We start from the raw sequence: 1,572 nt of genomic DNA, 5'->3' as shown, positions 1-1,572 counted from the left end.
CGTGGTTTGCCTGCTTCCTAATCAAACAGCTGCGGCTGGGACAATCACGTGGCTTTTTTTAAAGGTCTCGTGACTGGTGGACCTGATCATTATTTCCGTTGAATGGGAGTTGAATGCGACCATTGATTGATTACGCGCATTATTCTCCAACAATCAATCCATCGATACGATGCTGCTCAGGGCCGAGTTTATTCAAGGGGCTTTCGGGATTGCGTCTCGGGTCCTCGTGTCTCGAGGTGCCATAAAACATATCAACAGCTTCGTGATGGTTGGAAGTCAATGCCATAAGCATTTTGATCAAGCCTGTAAGTATATAGGTCAGTGGTTCTCAGCAGGAGGTTATGCGGTGTCTCTAGGGGGTAAGTGATGTGATTTATGATGTGCCTTAGAATGTCACATGCATTGTGCTTCATGTGCTCACACGACTGATGTCCATTATTCATACATTTATTTCTCAGAACTAAGTAGGGTCAGGCACAGAGGAGGGAGGTGATTCATACTCTTTGTTTTTTTCGGTAAAGTCACGTAGGTAAAAAATGTAAATAAATTAAATCACGACGTTTCGGAGGCAACACATGCCTCCGTCTTCTTCTGGGGGTGACTCAGTTGAAACTAATTTGAACAAAGGGGGGTTACATCAGTCGCCAAAAATGTTGAGAACCACTGGTCTATAGGTAACTTGGGTCATGAGAGCCATGGATAGCAGCACTGTCTGTGTGTGTGTGTTTATTCGGGCTCGTTGCAAAATTAAACGTGATGGTTCGTTCGGTGCGTTGACTCAGCTTGACAAGTCGGACGTCTACATTGAAACACCGGAGATGAAATTCTATAGCCAATGTGGAATAAGAGTGGAGTTGGACGTAGTGGTGGTGGTAAAGGAAGTACAGTATAGAGATCGTGGGATGGTGGGCACAACAATAAACTCATTTCGGGCCTGATTATGGTGATTTTATGATGACGATTAGAGGGCATTGCCCAGAATTATCGCCTCTTATTTTCTTGTTACAATGCTGAATACCTCCCCCCCAAAAAATCAATAAACACTTGCCACCTTTACAATCGACCAAACATATTTTCCTTTAAAACAAAACACTTTGAACACGGCCCTTTTTTTTGACAACGATGTTTTTTTTTAAAAATTATCATTTAAAGTTTTACACCAAACAAACAACAACGGCCCACAAATTCTAACGCGAAAGGGCATGTACCCAATTTGATGACTGCATGCGTCGCTGTTCCGATCCGCGGTCCGAGTGAGAGCCCTCCCCTGTCTCTAAACCAGTTTAATGGGAACCGCATGGCGTTCGGTGTTTGGCATTTTGTGAGTTCGGGGGCGCGCGCGTGCGCGGGGGGGGGGTAGTTGAGTCCACGACGTTTTAAAACAACACTCGGACCGAACCATCCGCTCCGCACTTGACAGGGGGTGACGTCTGCGGTGCAAAGTGGATTTTGCAAAGCAGCGTGTCACAGAACGGAGCGGAGTGGGTTGGCTTGCTCGACGTTGTTGATGGGGGTGGGGTGGAGGGTGACACGTGTGGGGGGGGGGCTTCGTGATGGTTGAGCTCAACGTTA

Source organism: Lampetra planeri, chromosome 53 (genome assembly GCF_965212315.1).
Source record: "Lampetra planeri chromosome 53, kcLamPlan1.2.h2, whole genome shotgun sequence".
Classification (NCBI taxonomy): domain Eukaryota; kingdom Metazoa; phylum Chordata; class Hyperoartia; order Petromyzontiformes; family Petromyzontidae; genus Lampetra; species Lampetra planeri.
The sequence above is the reverse complement of the archived record's forward strand: the minus strand, read 5'-3'. Positions refer to the sequence as shown.